The sequence below is a fragment of the Podarcis tiliguerta genome (assembly GCF_965153285.1).
Source record: "Podarcis tiliguerta genome assembly, chromosome: 9".
Lineage (NCBI taxonomy): Eukaryota > Metazoa > Chordata > Lepidosauria > Squamata > Lacertidae > Podarcis > Podarcis tiliguerta.
The window spans coordinates 48994552-49017883 of record NC_139542.1 but is presented as its reverse complement, the minus strand read 5'-3'; the positions used below and the strand labels follow the sequence as shown (position 1 = coordinate 49017883).

Below are 23332 nucleotides of genomic sequence, written 5' to 3'. Positions count from 1 at the left end.
TTTATAACAGCAGTAGTAGGTGATAAAACAATCAAATTGACAATGTAAAGTTAATTAACACCTGTAGCAGGAATGGAAACTATTGTCTCTATTCACAGGCAATACAACAGGTCTCTTAAAAAAACCTATTGAATTCAATGGGCTGAGCCCCAGGTAAACAGGTTCAGGATTTCAGCCTTCCCACTATAAACAACCAAGAGCCTTGTGATGCCTTAAAGACTAACAAATGTACTGTGGCCTAAGTTTTAGTGGACTCGCTTTGTCAGATGCATGAAGTGAAACATCAGTTGGCAGGTATATAAAGGAGAAAACTGTAAGGTGGGGCAACGAGATGCAGCAATTACAGTCAGTGATAATTAGCACTGAAATGTATGTTAAATAGACATGCCTTTTTAAAGTAGCAGATTGGTGATACTAATCAGTATAAATACAGATGTTTCCACCAGGCAGTTCTTGCCCTCAGCCTGTGAGCAAGCAAAGAGAGAAAGAGGGAAGAAGAGTCATGCTGGCTTACAGCGCACTTTAAAGTCCTTATGAGAGGAACTCCAGGAAAAAAGGAGGAAGAGAGGGCTGCCTTACTGATAGTCCAGCACTAACAATAAATCACAAAGAGAGAGGCACGGATTAGGATAGGGCAGCCAGTGAATTGATACACTGCCTCTGGCTCCAACCAAGAGAGACAGTAGAAAGGGGTCAAGGCCATGTTCAGAAACCCCAGAAACAGAGCACTGACTGCTGTGGCAGTGCAGGAGCATGAAATTGAGTGTGCATGTTCAAAGGGCGACATTAGGGTTCCAGAGAGTCAGAAGGGCAGCTTTCTAAGGGAGAGCATCTTTGTGACTCTGAAGCACTGAACATGGACAAACCTGAATGCAAACGCCAGATACTGACCACTAAACTGGTTTTATTTCAAGGAGTTGCTTCTACATATCTAGTCTCAGTTTCAGCAATGTACTTAACGTCCTTGTAAATAAGCCCACAAAAGTTCATAGCCTGCAAATATATGTACAACATTACTAGTTAAGAGAGTACTATTCTGCATTACCACGGAACTACCTCCTCAATCTCCAATATGGATATTGAGGACACTAGCCTCTTAGCAGGCTTGTAAAACCTCCTTGTATTCTATCAACACAGGTGGCAAAGAAGGGGTGGAGCTGAAAGACTGCCATCCCATTCTTCTCAACTTGGTGGAGCACTATGGTGGACAAGGGATGGAGATAGCCATCACCTCAATTGCTAAGCCCTCACCTGCATGGGGTTCCTCATCATTGTGGCCACAGTGTGTTGTTAAATAAAAGGCCACTTTATAGGTCTAGAAATGCACCTTGATTTCCCATCATGAGCAAGAGACACAGTATGTCTTGAGCTCATGTGCTCCTTCTTTCTCCACTTCTCCAAGAGCTACTTTTAGTTCTGAAGATACCACAGTTCTATGTGATGCCTCATTTCATGGAGCTGTGGAGTTAGAACAAACCATAATTTGATACCAGGATATCAACCTGGTTTGAGCCTGCTAATCTCAGTTTAACCAGTCGTGGGGAACCTCCAGATCATGAGCCAAATTTGGCTCTGAATACCCTTTTCTCCAAGTCATACGGAGGTAAAGATGCAGCTGCAAAGGAACAAGCCTTAAAACAAGCTCCATGTTGTTCCTGGGCAACAGCAACTCAAAGTCTCAAAGCGGCTAACAATCTCCTTCCCTTCCTCCTGTACAACAAACACTCTATGAGGTGAGTGAGGCTGAGAGACTTCAAAGACTAGCCCAAGGTCACCCAGCAGCTGCGTGTGGAGGAGCGGAGACGCGAACCCGAGTCTACCACTGGTGTAGTGGCTTTAAGCCCTACTGGAATCTTTCTTTCAAGCTCAATCCACGCTGCAAAGGAAAAAAATGCTCATCATTTGGAATGTTTTCAATGTGGTTTTTATTGGATTGTTAAAATGGAAAACTTAATAAATATTATTCCAAAAAAGAGAGGAAAAATGGTCATCTGACAGCATGGTGATGTCAGGTGATTGAGAGCTATACATTTTTATTAGGACTGGTTGAATGCTGCAGAGATCTGAATGGCAGAAATGTTTGTGGAGCTTCTGTGAGTTCTAATAGAAGTATTTAAAAAATCTGTGGCTTTGGAGGGATTTAAAAAAAAATTATTGACCATTCTCCTTAGGATGTGCCACAGTAGCCCTAGTGCACCAGCCCCCTCTGGCAGCCAGCGTCCAATATGCATAAATGTGGGACCATCACATATTACAATCTACACAGATGCAGGAGTCTCTTAATTTCTACATACAAGTGCCTTCCACTTTATGCTGTATGAAGTGGCTTTTAGATTAAAAAAATAAGTGCAGAGCTGATTAAGTAAGCCAAAAGTGGGGAAGCCAATCGATAATGTTCAATTGCCAAGGAAAAAAATAAGTATTTCCAATGTAAGAAATCATTAACCAGAGGCTATATGCACATATCCTCTAAAAAGAGAGAGCTACATCACAACTTAATATATAACCAATTCTTGACAGAGAAGCTGTAAAAGAATTCATGTCTTTGACCAACTTTATGAAGTATTCAACATGCAATCTGTCCCAGCTCTATTTTTTATACACTTGGGTAGTGCTCATTATCAGATCTTGCAGAAGGGAACTAATTTAGCAGTCCCAATTAATAAGTAACATGCTTGTTTTGGATCAATCACTGCATGAAGGTTGGGACAGAAACAGAAGTTGGATTGCATACTTGAGATTCATGAGCAAGCCTGAGCCTAATCCTAAAAGGCCACTATGAAGTTTAGTATCCATATAAATAAACTCAAATGATCTCAGAAGCATTTTTTTAACGTATGCTAGCAAAAACTATAGTTCTGATTCTGCAAACCTTCTTACAAACTTGCTTGGTTCTAAGTACCTAAGGAACATTCTTTATGTCTCAGATGTTTAAGGAATATTACAAGCTGCTAGAATTATGTCAAGTTGTGGGTTGCCAGCTCTTACAAAAAACAAAATTAAATTCCAGTTTTTGAAATCCAAACCTTAGTATTGCAACATGACAGAAGTAAGATTTGTGGAATTCAGCTATAAATAGGATATCTCTACCAGTGGTGTGATTATACATGGTAGTTAAAAGAAACCTTTAGGATTTAAGTCCCAGGTACCAGGGGAAAGCAGCAGTTTCATATTCTGCTAGGAAGCTGCCAGAGGCATTCTGGAATAAACTGAATTTGTTCTTATTCAGAAGGGGAAATCTTCATTATACCAATTCAGAAGTAACTTCAGTGGATCATACTTCCAAGTGCAGTAATTAGGTTTAGGAGTGCAGGTGTAGGTTGCACTTCTATGCATATTTACCTGGGAATAAGTCCCACTGCGAGTTGCAGGATATTTTGGAGTAAGCAAATATAGGATGCATATTTAGACTCCTATAAATCCTAGTATATCTTGCCTAAAAGCAAAGCCAATAAAATCAAGGTCAGTTGTTAATTTAATAATTCCCCCTTCAACTCATGCTTATGCAGCCAAAACAGCACCATCAATGCATAGTGGTCCATGAGTAAACCCAAGGTATTCAGAAGTGCAATTTTTTAAAAGGAAAAACACCCCTAAAAGGGAAGAATCCCCCCCCAAATGTTAAATGAGGACAGAGCATGCTCAGGGGGCACAGGACGAGCATCCTGGAAAGAAGGCTGGATGAAGGGAGAGACAGATATACAGAAGTCTAAGAGAGCCATCTCATTGCCTGGTTCAGATCAAGAAGCTATTTTTGAGACAGAAGCAAGATTTGCCTGTTGAAATAAATGGAGAAATCCGAGATTCTTCCCTTCCCTTATACCTCTTTATCATTCACACACACATACTTTAATGGGAATGTAAACTGAATGGTTGATATGCTGAACAACTAGACACCGTGTGCACTTTGCAAGGTCTCATCGAGACTGTGCACATAATTATTCCATAAAGAGGGTATCGCACATTTCCTGGTCAATATACATAATCTTCAACAAGCCTTGGGAAATGGGCATATATTGAATGAATTTTATACATTCTTCAGCAATTATGCAGAATACTCAGCACTTGGGGGGATGCAAATACTATGTATTTGCTGAATCTTGTACATTCTCTGGGCAAATTGTATATTCTCTTGTCACTATATATAAACGCCAAGAAACATTTTTGTTTTCAGTTTCTTGTTCAGAAGGGTGCAATCTGTGCTCTTCAGGTGGCTTCTGGCCCACTGCCGAATCCGACATGGCCTCCAACATTCCCTCCAACTGATCAGCCAAGCAAGCAGGAAGAACGAGGACTCCAGATAAAGATTAACTTTTTCTGCAGTCCAACCCTCTTTTCAATATTCTCAGCTATTCCCCAGTCAGCTGAGCAGCACAAGGGGGATTACAGTGAGAGGTAAGTTTTAAACCTTTCTCTCCTACAATTCCGATGGAAATTATTGCCCTCACCCCCCCCCCCAAATAATGCAATATTATCCATGGCCTTTGTCTTCATGCAGCAGATTGGGCTAAGAGGGTAATATGCAGTACAGTTCAATCCTGCAATGTACAGTGGTACCTCGGGTTACATACGCTTCAGGTTACATACGCTTCAAGTTACAGACTCCGCTAACCCAGAAATAGTACACAAGGGCCCCACTTATATCTGTGTTAGATCAGACAGATTTCCCAAATACATTTTAAAAGAATTTCTATTACTGCATTTTAGAACCTCGGCTGTGAAACTTACAGTCTGCAATGTTTATTCTACTTATCTTGTAAAAAGTCCAAACTCTTGCAAACAGATCTTATTTATTTAGATTTTCTGCTTCTGCAAAGTTTATAGTGCTTATTTAATTACTACCTACATAGCGTAGGAGCCTCAAGCAAGCACCACCCAAGATATATGACAGAATTTACATATTAGCAGTGAATGAACTGCTACTGCATTGTGGTTGTGTAACAGTTTCTCTTGAGCTACAATGGTGCAGAATTTTTGACAGGTGCAGAGTATATGCAGCCCTGTACATTGCTCTACTACAAAAAGGATGCAAGGGTAGCAAGATAGTCTAAGTAATTGCCTTTAGAACGTGTTTTTGCTAATGATGGAGGAATTTTAGTTACAAAAGCACACTGTCAAGTGATATGAAAGATTGCACATTATGGAGACAAGAAGCAAAAGTTCAAGTATTCTATCCACAGGCCACAGCGTACTATTGGAATTTCAATTTTGTTTTGCTCTGTGTAGGAAGTAGAGTTTAAGCATCCAGAAAATATTGAGTGTAAATTGCCTTTGGGCACAATTTATTATTTCAATGGTTATCTGTTTTTTGACATCAGAGAGATAAGGTAACTAGAGGCAAGTCATAAAAGGGAAATGTAACAAAAACAGACAAAATTTCCTGTTCATGTGTTACTTTCCAGGGAGAAATCTCAACCCAGTTAAGAGTCTCAGGCTCCCAGTCCTGCCCCTTCACCATGCAGGGGAAAAACAAGTGAACCATAGTGCATCACATTGATTTGGACGCAGACCCCTCTGACCACACAATCCATCTCCCTTTTCAGCTGGGGATAGACTACACAGACAGAAAGATCCCATGTTCAAACGCATGCACTACAGTTCAGCTTGTTTGATACTTTTCCTGTGTAGAAGGGGAACGAGGGAGAAAGTATGCCTGTCTCTCCAGCTTGAGATTTCTTCCCAGAAAACATGAAGGTCCAAAGGGAAACAGAAACCCAATTATTCGCATATTGCCCTAAAAGCCCCTGCTTAAAATAGCCTCTCTAGTGGAAATCTGCATGGTCTGGGAATTACAAGTAACATAATAAACTTATTTTCTAGTAAATCTTGTCTTTCTCTTTTATTCCTCATCACTCTCCCATACGCAAATTAAGCTCTTAAGGCCCCTTGCCAGAATCACTTATCTCCTACAACTCCAGGCTGTGAAAAAGCCCAAAACACAGATTAAGGAAAAATTAAAATTGTGGTTTACTTTTATTGTGTGTTCATCTGCCACACGAGTGTACCACGAGCTGTGAACCTTTAAAATCTAATAGTAGGACTTCCTATACTGTCGGTTGAACACTCAAATAACAATAACAATAACTAGCCTGACAAAGACATGTGCTCTGAAGGAGGAAGGCAAGTACAGTGGTACCTCGGGTTACAGGCGCTTCAGGATACAGACGTTTCAGGTTACAGACTCCGCTAACCCAGAAATAGTACCTTGGGTTAAGAACTTTTCTTCAGGATGAGAACAGAAATCGCGCAGCAGCGGCGCAGCAGCAGTGGAAGGCCCCATTAGCTAAAGTGGTACCTCAGGTTCAGAACAGTTTCAGGTTAAGAACGGACCTCCAGAATGAATTAAGTTCTTAACCAGAGGTACCACTGTAGCTGGTACACCCAAGAGGGGAAAAACTGGTGCTCATCTGCAAGAGAGACTCCCACTCACCATTTGGTTGAAGGGGCATGGAGAAGGATAATAAAATATACAGGAGCTAGTTTGCACCAAGTCCTTAGGATTAGTCTAGGAGAAACAAACCTAACCATTAATGAATCTGGGTCACTGTAAGCAGCAGCACAGGGAATCACTGGCCCCTCCAACTTTGGGAGCTGTCTCAGGAACCTATCTGAATGGTTCTCTTGCCTTTCATAATGGCAAACTCGAGCTTCTTATTCCTTACATATCACTAGCCTTCATGCCTATCCTTCCAAAAACCAAAGCAGTGCCTCATATTTCTCAGAGGCTCACAGCACTTTCTCATGTCCCATTTATTTCACACCATAGCAACAGAGAAGGATAAACATTAATAGGCCAACTCCACTTAGACTTACAGGAGCAATGAAAAGCATGCTCAACATGAATCTGGAAAATCCTTCGTCACCTATGAACTAGATGGCTTGGGCAAGTGCCAATCTGTGAAATTGCTTGAGCCCAACTCTTGCCCAACCCACCCCTGCTACTTAAATCCTGCTCCTTGTCAAACATTAAGTTCTTCTGATAACTACAAATATTTAGACCTTTTAAAAATACATAAACACTTGGAATAGAAATCTTAAAAACTTAAAATCTACAAAACATAAAGGGAAATCAGGGGAGACAAGGTTTTCATTAAAAGACAACTCTAGCTGTGAGGTTCTCCAGCTCAGATAAATACCCTTTTCTACCAGCCACAGAATCAGTATACAGTGGTACCTCGGGTTAAGTACTTAATTTGTTCCGGAGGTCCGTACTTAACCTGAAACTCTTCTTAACCTGAAGCACCACTTTAGATAATGGGGCCTCCTCCTGCTGCTGCTGCTGCTGCACCGCCGGAGCACAATTTCTGTCCTCATCCTGAAGCAAAGTTCTTAACCTGAAGCAATATTTCTGGGTTAGCGGAGTCTGTAACCTGAAGCATATGTAACCTGAAGCGTATGTAACCAGAGGTACCACTGTACAGACCATCAACTTATAAAGTGACTAATGTGGAGTCTTACCACTTAAGACCCCTAACCTTTACCACACAACAGAATTTGTGGCAGAAAACCTTACCATTTGGTATGCTGGTCACAGAGGATTTAAGGCAGATGACTAGTTCTCCTGCACTGGGCGCCGAGCCTAGGTGGCAGGCACGCAGGGCGTCGTAACTATGATGTCGCATATGCACAGAATGGAAGGCGAGAGGTGGGAGGGGCTCTGAATTTCGGCTTCATACAGGGCTCTGGTTCAATGTGAAAGACCAAGGTCTGCCACTGCTGGTCATCTATATTGGGCCTATGCTAGCTTCCTGGGCCTATGTTCTGTTCCTCTGACTCCCCACTGCTGAAACACAAACTGCAAGGCCCTGCCTTTTTGACCATGTTATTCTGTGTTGTGTTAACTGATGGGATTAAGAAATAAACGAATAAGGTGGCAACATGGAGGGGTTATGGGAATGAAATAAATTGAGCAAATAAATAATGAACTCATTATCTCAGGAAAATAGCCCGTGACAAAAAATATGAGCTCAAGACCACCTAACTGGCATTTGATTCATTTCAGCATATTCTCCTTTATGGAGGCGGTTAGATAAAGATTGTGTAATAAGATTGCGGAGCAGCTTCTCTGACATTCAAAAGTCTTCCGAATGAAAGCAAGTGGTGGTAATGCAGTTTTGTTTTACCTCCTAGGGTTCCCTGTAACAGTGTGAAGCAACTTTAATTAGGATGAACACTCCGAGAAGGAACGTATGATCAGCTTCAGCCATTTCCTCACCTTGTTTTGCACAAGGGAGCTCTAAAATGTTAAATCCTTCCTTTGTTCCCAATTATTACTGCAGTTAGGAGGTCAAAGAACAGCATGCCTGATAGTCCAAACAGGTCAGAGAACAGCATGGCTAATAGCCCAAGCAGGATAAAAGTCTATTTGGTTGAGGTCTGGCCCCATTAATTGGGAAGAACAAATGAGGAAGAATGTGAAATTAACAATCATCTAATGCCCAGTTGCCCTCAGATCACAAAACCCACGTGGGTTTGAACAGGCTATAATGTAAAAATAAAAACAAACAGGAAAACATAGGCTGGTGAGTCAAGCAAGGGTCCAGTAAAAGTAAAGGTAAAGGGACCCCTGACCGTTAGACGACTCTGGGGTTGCAGCACTCATCTCGGTATATGCTTCTAAATATGAAATTTTAAATCAGCTCTGGTATAGCTGTCTCTTTTATGAAACAAAGTTATTTTCTTAAGATATCATAATCAGAGCAAGATACAGTGGAACCTCGGTTTTCAAGCGCCTCGGAAGCCGAATGATTCAGAAGCCAAACGCCGAAAACCTGCACGTGAATGCTTCCGTTTTCGAACGCGCCTCAGAAGTCAAACGGCTTCCGAGGCATGTTTCTCCATTTTTCTGAATGGAATTTGCTGCCTGCCCATTGTGCCTCAGTTGTCGAATGTCTTCCGGAATGGATTACGTTCGACAACCAAGGTACCACTCTACAATAGAATGGGTGCTACAGAACAGCTGGGTTCAAGTGCTCAAAAAAGGAAAGAAGTCATTAGAAATTTTTCCTCCTAAAGAACATCCAGTGAAACAAGCATATGGGGACAAGCAAGGATTAGGCATCACCTGAATTCACTGTCTCACAGATTCAGAGGTATCTTAACTGGTCAATGTTTAACAAAATGCAGAATTCAGGTGTGGCCAACCTGTGGCCCACCGGGCATTGCTGTAACTGCTCTGAGCTCCCAGCCAGCATGACAAAGGATCAGTGATGATGGGAGATTGAACAAAATTACAATGCCAGGCAGCAGAAAGAAGTATTCATAAAGGGGATAAGAATTTCATATTTCGCAATACTGTGTTCTTGCCTAGCATACCACCTGTGCTAACTAGGTAATCCTCTTCAGGCACTGAGTCTGAACACACCAGGGCAAACAGTATACAGGGCGTCAGGGGTGCTTGCAGTGGCCCTGCCCCCAATATCTCTGAACACAGGTCCATTTCCTTCCAACCGCCGGGGGTTGAGCACAAAGGTATTTGTCTGGGTGCACTTAGAAGCCTCCACATATGGTGGGGGTGGGGGGTGCACGTGCGTGTGTGTGTATGTGTCTTGCTCATGAGTAGACCTGTAAGGGCATTCATCCAAATATGCTTCAAAGCTCCTTTCAGACCCTGCTAAACACGGGAATGTGGGGGTAGAGTTGGCATACCTGGGAACACTGGGGACATGGGCGTTCCTAGGGGTTGGTTAGGTTGCCCCTACCAAGGGCACAAGCGGGTGCAAAAATCATGCCTCTCCACTCTGGCTCAGAGTGGCTAGGAGCCCCCTGCCCACTCGCGCACTCCTTGGGATGCTCCTCAGTTGCTCTGGGAACCATGGGAAGCACATAGGCTCCTCTGGGCACCCCAGAGGAGGAATCCGGTTGCTGGCATGGGTTGTTGCAGCAGCCCTGTGGAAGCCCCTCCCCAGTCAGCCAATGGCACTATCAAAAGTATGAGCAGAGCACCCAGCAGGGCTTGGAGGGAAGAAAGGTGGAAAAAGCAGGCGATAGTGGCAGGAGGAGGAAAAGGGAAGGTGGGAAAAGAAGCAGACAGATGGAGGGCAGGGAAGGCACAGCAGAACAGACCTGACCCCAGCAGCAGTGGAGGAAATCACTAGCAGATTGCAAAAGGTGACAAAAAGCAAACTTTTTGAGTTTCTAGTCCATGGTCTCTCCCTGTTTCAGAGGCGCCAATATAGCTCCTTTACCTTTAAGAGCACAGGGGAGTCTAGGTACTTTCAGGTTGTGGGTGGGATTCGCCTTAAAGACTAAGGCACTTTAATATGGAGTTTTGGATGAGATCACACCTCATCAGAAGCAGTGAGTGTGATTCTCACCTGTCAGGTATATATACAAGTGGGTGTAAAGGAGGGGATGCAAAGGTTAGAATTAAATGGCAATGGAATGCAGAAGGACAATAACTGACCATTCAAGTAGAGCTTATATACATTAAAAATGACTCTTCACAGCAGCAGTGATAACAGGATTCCCTGGGCACAGTACACTGTATGTGGATTGTATACTGATATATTTTTTAAATCACTTAGAAATTGTTCGATTAAACGGTTTATCAATTCTTCTGAATTAAAATAAATGTACACTTCCCCCGAGTTCCATAAAGAATATTAATGTCTTTGTACATCTCTTGTACACTATCTGTTCTCTAGGCAGTAAGCATATCACTAATAACTGGTAATAAATAAATGTTTAATAATACTGCCATGTGCTTGTTCATGGATATGTGCTCCTTTCTCAACTTTTGCATCAGTGCAAACTTGGTTGGAACCTTCACAAAATCAATTCATAAAGGGAGGCTTGATATGAGGGACAGGAAAAAAATGAGACGTGTCTTATTTTGCAGTTCTGCTTTTACCACCTACTGAAATTCTTCCTTAACCACATACCCAGCTAACATTGTCAAGTAACATGCAGTTGGGGACAGAGAACAAGAAGGCAAGCAAATTAATAGGTGTCTGGCTGGAATTGCAGGGGTCAGGTAAGAAGGCAAAGAGACGTGGGGCATGAGATCCCTATTCACAGTTTATAAACCATGGAGGACAGTTCTGATTAACATCAGAATAATGTTTAAGACCTAGTAAGAAAAATGTGACCCAATTGATCAAAACATTTTGCAGCAAATTGGCCCCAATGGACCAATTTACAAGGAGGACACTCAGTCAAGACAAAGTATTTCAACCTCATTAATGAAAATATTCTTTGCTACTATTCTTGCTTAATTTCAGAAATCATCCTTTGCCAGTAAAAAAAGAAAAGGGGGAAAAAGGAACTCTATAATTTGATTTTAAGGTTAACTATGCATGTCAGGATGGGGGTATCATTAATGTCTTTCCCCAACCTTATAGAATTGGCTACTAAGTAAATATAATAATTCATTATGCAGCAAGGTATTTCAAACAAAGCCTTTCACATGGGAAAAGAAGGTTATTCCTTAAAAACAACAATAGTTTACACATCATATTGCTTCACCCCACCCCTGCAGGGAAATAACTCCATGTATGGCTTCCGCTAGCAGTCAATAAAGGAGCATTTACCACCCCCACCCTCCTTTGATTGGTGAGCATAAGCATAAGAAGGGGATACTTTCCTGACAAATATTAAAGAAAAAATTCATGATTCACAAGATGGAAGTAAAGCAAATCTTACTGAAAATGAAAAGGCAAAAATAAAGAAAGAAAGAAAATAATTACGGTACTTTTAGCACAGTACAAATTCTGTTATGAGGATACCACTATCCTTTTTGCACTCTCATCCTGGATCAGAAACAAGTCTGCAATCACAACACAACTTTTTTAATATATTCATGCAGTTACAGCTCAGAAATACTTCCCATCGATTTCAGTGGAACAGATTCAGGTGTACACACAGGGTTGGAAGCTATGATAATTATGACAGATGCCCAAATTACACCAAGAATCTGAAACAGGCTGCAGTCCAACGTATACTTACTTACTCACCCTACAACTGTCCCATTTCAGCTGGGACTACCACATTTTTAAGATCCCCATCCAGATGAAAAGTCCACATTCCAAAAATTCCAGTTTGCAGGAAAGAATTGTGCTTATGGCTATGAATGCAGCACATATTTAAAACACTTTTAAAAGCAACCCCCCACAAAACTGCAGTGGGTTAAGGGCACTGAGAACTGTAGCCCTGTGATGTGTGAACTACAGCTCCCATTGTTCTTTTTTTGGGGGGGGTGCTTTAAATATATGGTGTGTGTGCAACATACTCTTCTTCTGCAATAGCTCAGCATAGGCGTCAAACACGGTGCATGTCTCACTGTGTGTAAGTAACCTGTATACTGGATACCAAATAAATTATGGTGACATCATACAACTTGCATCTCTGAGAATTAAGGAAAACCTGGTAAAATGCATTATTTTAAATGACCCAACAGTCTTCACAACTGGTCCCATTTGCTGGAAACTTCCCATAAACATGGCATAATTTAAAAAAGGGTTTATTCCTTTATCCTCTGAAGCTGATCCAAAATACTAAGCAATGCTACTGTATTTCAATAATATATATTTTAAAGAGGGAGGCCACTAATGATCTTTCGATCTTGACTCTTATGTAGGTGCCAAGCTGAGTTAAATATTGGCTACTGAAAGCAAGGATGCTTTCAGAAGAAAACAGGAGTCTCAAAGATTTCAACTTCTGTCTATAATCATCTTCTCTTGAGAAAACACCTTCCTGAATTTTACAATAACTTTCTGCTACACATTTCAGCCAGTTGGCATAGCTGAAAGTTAATTAGATACAGACACACAAAAGTCAAACTAACATTTTAAGGCTACAAAACCGCAAAAGAAGATTAATGTTAAACTACAGCACTTGCTTCAAAGTGGGGAAAATATTTTGCTAAGCATCATTTCTTTCTTTCTTTCTTTTAGCTCTTGCCATGACAGTTTTACTGCCTGATTCTTTGATAAAGCACTCTGCTCTGCTTGAGCATATAAGGTCTAAATATTAGACAAATGGAATGCTAGGAATTTCTGATAGCCATACCCTGTGCAGGGATCATTCCAGCACTATAAACCAAATGATGTGACCTTTGAGCTTTCCGGGGGAAACTCTGAAGCAGCAGAATTATAAAGAGGCCATTATGTTGGGAGCTATTCCAAGATATTTAACATGCACTTTCACACTACTTGTGATGGTAAAATAAATTGGGGGGAGGAAATCTGTGAAAGTAAAAGGAATATAAAGCAATTGGACCCTAATCCCATGCAGAGTTATGCAGCTGTCAGTCCCACAGATTTAAATAAGACATTTACCCACGGTTAGGACCACTGTCTTACTGTGCAAAGTGCTTCTTCAAGTGCACTTCTCTTCTTAAGGCTATTTTTTTATCACTCAGGAACCCATTGTTCCCAGATCATCCCAGGCCAGAGGGTGTGGCATTACCTTTTTCTCTAGCTCAGGACACCCTCTAATTCATTCCTAACTGCCTCCATGTTGTAGGAACCAGCAGTTACAGAATAAGGCAATGGCTCTTAAGACAGCTCCTCAGAGGGAAGGCGGAAAGGAGGTTCAAGCCAGCCAGCGTTCATAAGGCTTCGGCATGCTGCTGAGGCAACAACTGTCTCTTGAGTGAGTCGTAGTCAGCAATGGTTGATGTGAGCTCTCCAGGGTGCTGAGAATTTGTCTTTTGCCTTCCCTGGTCCTAGCTGAGTTCTGGTGGCATCTACCCTGACTGAACTACTGGACTTAACTGACCATGACCCTGCTCTGTTGGATGCAGTCTGCATCCTATTAGAGAGTGCATAAGCGTCAACTTCTCCAGTACCCTAAGGTGAGGGAAAACAGGACAATTCTCTAAAGAATTAAATTTGTTGCTAAATCTTATAATTATATAAGAGTCTCAACCATCACTTTCACACTGATACAGTGCGATATTCATCTTCATGGTTATCAGTTACAAGCAGGATATCTGATCTTGACTGATCAAAGCAGTTTTTAAAAGTTTTAAACAACTTCACTTTCTAGATACCATGCATGTCTGCATATAGCAGAGGTCCACAACTGTGACTAAATGTTTTCAATACAATCCTTATTAGGATGCAACCATTTTATTTTTTTAAAAAGAAACCCACCCAACTTTAACTCTGGACCAGATTATTCCTCTGTATGTATTAAAGAGCTTAAAAATGCAAATGCCCCCACATTTTAGTCAAATAGGTCATCTGTAATGACCTAAAACTACATCCTAAGAGGATTTCACACACACCCCATTCCCAAAATGGTTTGGAAGACATTGTGAGGCTCATACCTGTACAAGAGGATTTCACACACACCCCATTCCCAAAATGGTTTGGAAGACATTGTGAGGCTCATACCTGTACAGGCATAACTTGATCTTTCTGTGCCTATGTTGCTAAGTATATGTAAAATGCATAGCAAGAGAACCTTAAATGAGTCTGATATTACTACTTGAATACTTTTACCCTTGCCAACAGGTGACTCACGAGGGGGAGGGCAGAATATCATTAGCTAAAGGCACTTCATGGTCTGAAATGTATCATGTCTCCAAATTTTCCCAGAAGCTTCCCCAAATGTCAAAAAGTATTAGCAACTGACAGCATTCACCAGCTTTCTGATCTCAGATGGCCAGCCTACAGAGAAATTCTGCAACATGTACCCTACACTGGACATCCTATACTCTAGGGAGATCAAATACGGTAATATGAAAGAACAAGGTGCTTCATTGCAGTGTTCCAGACACTTTATCCCCCCCACCACACATTCACACATTTTCCTTTCCCCCCTTACTAAAATTGCACCATATTGGGCTGTTGAGGGAGCAATCCCTCCCTTTGTTTTTGTTAGTTTGTTTACAGAGGTGTGACTGACACATGTGTTCACATTCCCAGCTGCTTTAAAATATTGGATTGTTCCACTGATTTCTATTGGCAGTTCTCACTTCTGTGACTGGGGGCATTTTAAAAATAGCTTCTCAGTGTGAACCAGAAAAATGCATATCTGGGCGATGAGATGGTTCTTTCTACCCTTTTATCCCTGAGTCTTTTCCTTCATCCTCCTTTTCCAGCCACTTAGTTTGCCCCAGCCCAGTCAGTCAGCATTCCATGGCCACTGAGTTCTTACTGAGGTTTTTGTGGTCCCCCCTCAAACTTTAAGCTTACACAAAGTCTACTGATACCTCCATTTTGTACAAAGGTGGTTTGTGGGTCCAGCCACATTTGTATAAGCACACAAAGCCTTGAACTGGAAAGAAGACAGAATGATTCGTTGAAAAACAGAATGTTTAAACTACCTGAAGAAGAAAAATTAACGGAATATCCTTATTTTTATGCAACACCATATGATTTTTGTTTCTGATAGTTAATTATAGAGCAGCCTGGGAATTGAGCTTCAATATTAATTCATTCCTCACTCATAATGAGGCTTAAAGATTAAGAAGCATGTAACATTTATGTAACAGGAAACATCTAAATGTTCTGTGGCCATTTCCTTCCTTCACACCCTCAAAAACCCGTCAAAAACTTCAACAAATAAAACAAAGCTAGCATTGTAACAACTGGTGATTAGTTATTAGTATTTGCTTGGAGCAATAACTCTAAAGTGAATTAAATGTCACTTCCTCAGCTCAGCAGTTAAGTGGGTCACATTTTTGCTCCTGTCAGGATAGAATCTGCATTGCAGGGCAGGGCGCAGATATGCTCTTTCGCAATAAAATCAAAGGCTACCTCCATGTCATTGTCAATGTTTATACTCTGGATACACTCTCACCCCCGTTCTGAGGCCTGAGAAGAGCCACATGTCCAGCCATGTGTCTTACTAAGCTGTTAGATTCACAACAGGATGATATTGATCCAACTTCTATTACTGATGGAGAAATGGAGAATGACACTGGAATCTTTTCAGTTGCTTGGACGTTCTGTGTCCATATTTCTGGAATTTTGTGTTCTATCATGAGAACGCTCCTTGGCTAAATCTAGACACATCAAAGAAGTGTTTCAGTTTAAAGCGTAAATTTAAACAGGGAAAACAGGTAGAGAAAAACAGGAGTCCACATCTCCATCTGGTGGCACAATGTTATATCACACATACAACACACATAAATACATTTTTCTTTACCAGTCTAGCCAAGTCCCCTGATCCTGACAAGATTTGTTTTCTGAAAGGTTTTTTTGTTTAGGTTTGCCAGTCGGTAAAAATCTTTCTGTCATTATCAAAAACTTCTCAGAAAAGGCTGGAAGTTTTGGTACAACAAAAAGTAAAGAAAATTAAATGTGAAAGGAAATGTCTTGAAAAGCTAGGTCTCAATTTGATCGCCATGATCAAACAGCAAAGAACCGTAATTTAGATCAATGTGCATTTTAACAGTTTTTTAAAAGCTCTTTTAAAAGGGAAAGCGGCAGTCAAATGGAAGGATATTTTCATCCTTAAGAATTTTAAAGTAGAGGAGTGAACTAGACATTATAAGCAGTGCAACTCAATTTGAATTGTGCAAAGTTCAGGTACATTATGTGAAGCTGGAGGATATTAGTCACAGCATGGGCAGATGTGAGTCTGATCCCTCTCTCCATCATCACATTTGCCTCTGAAACTACTTCTCGCCATCTCTTTTTCTCCTAGCCTGAGTTACTTGCTAGGTGAGACACATGCCTCCAATTTGCCAAGGTAACAACAAAACATATTTTTGCTCTTTGATTTCAAAGAACACAATAGCAGTACACACTACTAAAGAACCAAGATGACATGCACTACTATAGGGGATTAATTGTAGTGATGCAGCTGCGTCCAAAAACCTTTATTCACCACCTTCTGATGCACACATAATTTAGGCTGAAAGTTCTTCATTCTTTGACCCATCGGTGCATCCAAGCCACTGATAACAAAGGATCCCCCTGCATACTACAAGATTAGCAGTACTAGATATAATAAAATGGACCCAGAGGAATGAGAGACAAAGCACTAATCAGGAAGCAATACAACCTATGCCTGTAAGTGAACTCTTAACATGCCAAAAGATACATTTGAGACTGCTTTAAATAAAGGAAGTCTACAAGTTAGTAGAACAATGCCAAATACTATACAATTTTTTGTGTGTGCTGGTGATGTTGAAATGAGTTTTATAGTTCTAAAGCAATGTGAAGCACTGGGAAGATTTAGACACTACATTAAACCATAGAGTCAGGTGCATGAACTTCTACTCCAGTTGGGCCAAAACCAAGGCGACTGAAAGCATCTGCTTCCATTTTAAATTAACCACAATTTGTCATCCTCATCACAGCAATGCAAGGAGAGAAGAGAACACTTGTGATGCGTAACGCTAAATGATGTCCAACCCAGGTTATCATTGCTTTAAGAGCAACTCATACAACCTGTCTTAAGAGGTCTGTCCAGAAGAGAGAAGTCTGTGTTGCAGGCCTACATTCCAATACATCTTCTTCTTTTAGGATGTATGTTTATGCCCTTTACCACAATGGACACCACACTACAGATCTTAATCACTTTCCTCCCTTTCTTGCCACCTTGCCTTCCTGCAGAAATTAAAGTTCAAAGAAACTTTTTGGGTATACCTAAGAGATGCTCTGTTTTAGCTTGCAAAGAGGCAGGGCTTTAACTTGGGGCTTTAACATTCAGCACAGGCACTCACCTTTTGTTTTATTGGTCCCAGAAGCAGTTATCAATGATCAAGCAGATGATTATCTCAGACAGGGGAGCAAAACAGAAGGGAAAATAACCCCTCCCCACAAACTGTAAAGCAGTCCTTTCCCAGAGCTGGCATTTTGACAGGCAAATTAATTGAGCCCAATAAAAGTTCAAAATGCTGGCATTTTTCTCTTAAATGCTCTGCAGGAGGGTGATCTTGGTAAAGTCTGCCTGCCAGTGCAGATTAAGCATTGAAATGGCAGAAATGGCAGGGGGTAGGACCTTCCCTTGCTGCCAGCAACTAGCAATTCTTCTTCCAACTGCCACCAGAACAAGATTCTGAACAGCTTTCGATGTATTTGCTTCTCTCACATCAGACAACCCATTTTAGGAGACCCTCACGTCACCCTGATTGTCCAGTCAATATCCATTAAATTCCATTCTATAATTTGGTTTTTCAATGCATTTTACACAGCTATGGGGCAATATCTACAGAGAGTCAAAACCCCTACACAAGAAAAGCCTGCAGAACTGAAACCACTTGAGCTCACCTGTTAGCCTAGAAAAAGCACAGTGCTCAAGAAGTCTCATTCACTCTGAGCTCTCTTGAAAACAGTTGTGGAAGATGAGTTCTATTAGGTATAAAACTGACATTTAAAATAGTGTCCTGAATATGGACATCAACTTCTCTGATCTCCAAGGCAAGCACTGCATTACAATACGTTTTACATTTTCATTTCCCACCCCCACCCTATTTTTAAAATAAGGGTGGGGGCTCAGCAGGCTTTGAAGCTCAAAGTGAAAGCTACACCAAAAACTTGTTTAATTATGGTTTATCAACCATCAAAACAGATACCACTATTTTCATGACCCCTTGAAAATAGGTGCAGGAGCTGAGGTGCTGCTTTGAACCTGAAATACAGAATGGTACCTAAAGTAACCGCATTTACCTTTATTCCTATATCTTCATCTTTTAAGGGAGCTATTACACTGCACTGTCTTTTGCGTTTTACTCCCTGACTTTAAAATCTGTGCACATGTAAAACTGATATTTGCACTTGAAATGTTACCCTGAACACATGTACCATTTTTTATTCCAATCTCTCCATGCTCAAACTATTTAGCATTTAAGCACAGTTATCTGAGATGCCTTACTTCAGATGATGCATTGCTTCATCTTGTGTCACCAAAGCCATAAGGCAAGCTCTGGGTCAAATAAGAGAGCCTCTTAGCATAGTTTGCATGGCCAGAGATCATGCTGGACTTCATGCATCTAGAAGGTGGAAGCCTGTTTACTTTCAAATGCCTAAATTCCATATCTTACATTATACTCACATTCAGTTTTGAAGGACAAATAAGGAAAAACAAAAAATACACACCAGAAGGCAGAGAAAACAAGGAGAAGAATGTAGTCCCTGGAGGCTGGGTAACTGCTGGTCTGAGTTTAGAAGGCCTTTGATTTAGCTGTAGTTAAGTGACCATGATCCAAAGAACTACTTTACGAATAATAGTTGACTTGGTTTATTTAAAAAGCAGTCAGACCCTCTAATTTCAAAAGCAGTATTTTGCTGTGTGGCATTGGACCAGTTGAAGACAAACCCAAAGCCCTCTTGAGTACATGGTAGTAGGTGGTTGGTTGTTCTGGATCCTGCCCTTTTAAACTCCACTTTTACATATACAGGTATATCTTCATTTCCAATTTAAAAATACAAGAAAGCTTAATGTCTGTGTTTCCTTTAAGGAACGTAATTTGCTTCATTTACGTTGTCTGGGTAGATAATTTGATATATGCTATAGTCTAAGTATGTCTGCCCTCTTTTGTAATTAGACACGGTCAACTTAAAACTTTGCTCCAAAATTCAAATCTCAGTCATAAACCGGTATTGCTGCTACTGCCTCCCTGTTTTGTTGGATTGGTAAAACAACATTTTATGGGGTAATAAATAAAAGACTGTGCATTGCTGGTGATGAGAAGGACACAGAAAGGAAAGGAAGACTAACAAGAGATGTCCTGGTGTTGTTCTTACCTGGAAATTCACCCATCTACTCTGGAACAGCCTCCCCCAAATATTGTTGGACTACAACTTCCATAGTCTCTGATCAGGGATTCAGAGCTGGGAAAGGCTGCCCAAAATACAAAATGGTAGAATGGCTCCCTTTTGTCCATGTCTCATTCCCTTAATGCAGCAAAAAACCCTATTTTTAAAAAAATCAATCACCCATAGAAATCATTACTTGACTAATATTCCAATGATCACTATTGCTCCTTAGGTATTAATAAAGTCTGTCTTTGCACAGCAAATATTATCTTAATGCAGTGACACCTCGGTTTACGAACTTAATCAGTTCCAGAAGTCCGTTCTTAACCCAAGGCGCACTTTCCCTAATGAGACCTCCCGTCGCCAGTGCCCTTCCACCGTTCGGCTTCCGTTCTTAGACCAAGGTAAAGTTCGCAAACTGGGACACTGGTTTTGCGGAGTTTGTAAACCGAATCATTCATAAACAGGGCTGTTCTTAAACCGAGGTACCACTGTATACTATATAAACAATTATATCTATATATGGAAGAGCACAAGGTAAAATTCTATCCCACATTGTAATTTTAAAATAGCAGTAGCATTGTATCTTGAAACGGTAGTGCAGTCCACTAATTTAGGTTTAACATTTACAATACAATCCCAGGTATGTTTACTCAGAAGTAAGCACCACTGAATTCAATTGTGCTTATCCTGAGATAAGTGTGTATGGGATTGCAGCCTAAACCTCCATCTTTCTTAATGGCAAAAGGGTACCGTATATTAAACCTCCACTTGACGATGACAGCTGAAAGGCATTCTATTTTCAAGAAGGGTTCCATACAAATGAAGCATGCAATATTCTGTCTGTGGAAGTCAATTTATGCTGAACTCGTAATTTATCATACAAACTCAGGAGATACAAATGAATGTCACAGAACTATTTCTTCATATCATAACTACTGAAGTCTTTTATACATGTTTTTAGAAGTATTGAGTTTCAAAAAACTTGAATCAATCTTTTTCCTATAGAAAGTGTTACAAGACTCATGAGAAAATATATTAAAAGCCTCTGTCAGAGAAAGAAAATCCCCTTTAGATCAGTGATCTTTTGAATAATCACATTAAAGAAACATTTCTATTCTTTCATGGGGTGGGGGAACCAAGACAGACTACTAAAGTTAGCAAATTTGCAATGCACAGATCTGCAGTCCAAAGATCAGAAGAAATGCACTAGTCAAGGCAGGTAAAACTAGTTAGAACTCTACGGGCTAAAAAGGAAAGAAAACCTTTGCACTCAACTGGACTTGCAGCCCAGCATTTACCGTATTTTTTGCTCTATAACACGCACCCGACCATAACACGCACATAGTTTTTAGAGGAGGAAAACAAGAAAAAAATATATTCTAAACGAAACAGTGGATGTATGATTTTTGTGGTTCATGCTGTGGCCACAGACATGTGATCTGACGGTGAGTTTGGGGTAGCCTAATGCAAAAATCCTGAGGATCCATGTGGATCCATGCTTTGTAACCACGTTTTTGCACCACTGCGGCCCCAGGTAACAGTGGGTGCATGATTTTTTTGGTGCAAGCTGTAGCCATTGACATGCTATATGATCTGATGGTGAATTTGGGGTGACCCAGTGCAAAAATCCTGAGGATCCATGTGGATCCATGCTTTGTAACCACGTTTTAAGTGGGGAAGGAAGGGAAAGCACTCAAGGGACAAGGAACACCCGTGGGTGTGTGGAGAAAGATGCTGTTAATAATGAAGAAGAGGGTATAAGAGGAGAAGGCTCCTCTCCTCTTCTGCTTTGCTCCTTTAAAGCAAGCATGCTCAGCTTCTCTCCCTCCTCCCCGGCTCGCTGAAAAACTTTGCTGCTATTCAGCGAGCTGAGTGGGGAGGAGAGAGGGACAGAGAGCCTTCTTGCTTTAAAGGAGCCAACCAGACAGGAGCCGCTTACACTCGTATAAGCGGTTCCTCTCCTCTCCTGCTTTGCTCCTTTAAAGCAAGCAGGCTTTCTGTCCCTCTCTCCTCCCCACTCAGCGGCTCTTCTCCCAGTTTGCTGTTTCAAAGCGAGCCACGGAGGAGGGAAGGAAGGGGAACCATGGATCCTCTGCTCACGACTGCAGCAGATCCCCCCGCCATCCGTAGGCATTCGCTCCATAACACACACAGACATTTCCCCTTACTTTCTAGGAGGAAAAAAGTGAGTGTTATGGAGCAAAAAATACGGTAACTAATTTAGCTGGCACTTTCCCATCAAAGGCTGAAATTAATGGTGCTTGTGCTGATTGGCCTGAGAGTAACTTCCTTGAACCTAGAAAACCTTTGAAACAGAGGCAATGGCATCCTCCTGGCTGTGCTCACTGGAATGGGGATGGGGCAAGGCAGGGGCAAGGAATCTCTAAGACCGCCACCTCAGGGCTCCGCAATCTCACAACCGCCTCACCAGGATGCCTCTGCCTCTGTCCCTACTCATGAGCAGAATGCAGTAGCCAGAATGCTGACTGGCCAGACTTGTATAACACCAGTGCTAAAGCAACAATCCAATTCTAAGCCCAATTCAAGGTCCCAATGCAAAGCCCTAAGCCAGGCTTCCTCAACCTCAGCCCTCCAGATGTTTTGAGACTACAATTCCCATCATCTCTGACCACTGGTCCTGCTAGCGAGGGATCATGGGAGTTGTAGGCCAAAAACATCTGGGGGGCCAAGGTTGAGGAAGCCTGCAACAATGCAGGGTCCAAATATCTGAAGGTGCACCTTCTTCCAATAAAGCTGCCTGTGAATTAAGATCTGCAGGGGAGGCTCTGCTGGTGATTCTGTTGCCAGGGGAAGTCCTAGTGGAAAGGCAGAAGTACACAGGACAGCCTTTTCTGTGGTGGCTCCCCAACTCTGGAATGACCTTCCTTCTGGGGTGGATCTAGCAGTCTAGAAGTGACATTATTTAATTTCTGTTAGCAGCTGAAGAGGAACCTCTTTACACGGGCCTTTAGTGTGGGATAAGGTTTCAATCCACTCAGGTATGTTCATTTATTGTTGCTTTAATAGCTTGCTACCATGATCTAGTTTATTGAATTCTGGAATTTAATAATGTTTTGGTTTTATTAAACAATGTTTTATTTTTGCTATGTACTTCTACCCTGAGAGCTTCTTGCAAAGGGCAGATTATAAATACGGTAAATAGATAAATGAAATAAAAACTATATTGGAAGAATGTTATAGAGAGCTACAAATTATCCCAGTAGACACAGAACAAGCAACTTCCTATATTCCTAGGGAGGCTTTGTATAAATTTACAATATTAAACTAGGTGTGCGGCTTTTAGTCTGGGCTAACAAGAGATTAATTCAATGTTAGATTTACAGTGAAACACTTTCATTTTTCTGCCTTCAAGAATGAAGTTGTTGATTTGAAAGTAGACCACAGATAACACAAGGGCGTGAATAATAAACAAATGTGAATGCTTTAAAAATAGACTATAATGTATGATCAAGGAGCAGTATTAAGCTGCTGGAAAATTAAGGATCATGCTATATGCTCTAAAATCCTGTGACTTTTGCAAATAAGGGATGCTCTCCTAAAATAAGGAACAACCACCACAATAATAATAATAATAATAATAATAATAATAATAATAATAATAATTTATAACCCCCCCTTCCCAGTTTAAAAACCAGGCTCAGGGTGGCTAA

General features: G+C 41.1%; 1 protein-coding gene and 1 long non-coding RNA gene across 5 annotated transcripts in view; both read right to left on the bottom strand.

The window, feature by feature from the left end:
* The window catches only part of WWC2 (WW and C2 domain containing 2), a 113868-nt gene that overhangs the window by 77709 nt on the left and 12827 nt on the right, over window positions 1-23332 (bottom strand). The gene's annotated exons all lie outside the window — the stretch shown is intronic.
* Window positions 11776-17953, bottom strand: LOC310685451. Of its 2 annotated transcripts, none has more exons than XR_014515277.1 (3): window positions 17624-17953; window positions 14298-15955; window positions 11776-14209 (listed from the first exon to the last, which is right to left on the bottom strand). It is a non-coding gene; the product is annotated as an uncharacterized lncRNA (long non-coding RNA). The 2 variants fall into 2 exon arrangements; XR_014515278.1 differs by having other exon boundaries at window positions 11776-14202.